The following is a 1,097-nucleotide window of genomic DNA, read 5'->3' on the forward strand; positions in this document are numbered from 1 at the left end:
TTTTTTTTTTTTTTTTGCCAATTGTCAACGAGCGGTGCGCACATAAAAAGACGACGATTTGAATTTATCGCACGCGCGTTTTTTTTTCGTAAGGAAAAAAAGAAAAACAACTACTTGTGCGGTGTGTAAACTATAATAGAAAAATAATATTATCATATCGTCAAAATATTTATACTTTTCACATTTGCGCACCCTCGAAATTCTGATCTCGTTTTCCGACACCACCACTACGACCACCCCCCCCCCCATCATCCCCACTGATATTCTTCCATTACATTTTCTTTATTTTTTCTAATCCTTTTTCTTTTCCGTTATCATCGTCATTAATATTATTATTATTATTATTATTATTTTTTATTATAATGTCATATCGTATATTCCGTTCCCCTTCATACAAGATTTTTTTAATCAAAACTGCGGTCCAAGTTGTGCCACGATACGAAACAACACGAATAAAGAATACACATACATATACGCGCACGGACACACACACAAACTATAAACGTACATCATAAAACATAATTATTTTTTCCTTTTATTATTTCGTATCGTGTTTCCAGTGTTTTCAACTTCCGAGCTTCCCCCCGAGTCTCCACCCTTTTTCCTACGCTTCAATATTATTATTATTATTATTATTATTATTATTATTATTATTATTATTACTATTATTATTATTATTACCCCTACTTACCTTTCCGTTATAGACTTGATTCTTGAAATACACCCCATCCCCGTATCCCCCTCTTTACACATACTTATACACGATAAATATAATATTAATAATAAATATAATATACATTTTTACATGTATGTCTCTTTTTAATTTAATATATTTATTTTTTCAATTGAGTATTTATATATTTATATAATATTTTATACTACGTTCATTCAAAGCATAGTAATGCGTTATATATAATAGTATGTATACCGCGTTAAGATGTAATAAATAAAAATAAAAATAATAAAAAAAAAAATTAAAATAAAGAAAGAAAATTGTTACGCATATTATGAATATTATCGATCTCTTTATTACTCTCGGTTGGGGAAAAAAAACCCAACACACACACACACAAGTTTTTTTTTTTTTTTTATTATAA

The sequence above is a fragment of the Polistes canadensis genome, unplaced genomic scaffold (genome assembly GCF_001313835.1).
Source record: "Polistes canadensis isolate GaletaPanama2010 unplaced genomic scaffold, ASM131383v1 scaffold_45, whole genome shotgun sequence".
NCBI lineage: Eukaryota > Metazoa > Arthropoda > Insecta > Hymenoptera > Vespidae > Polistes > Polistes canadensis.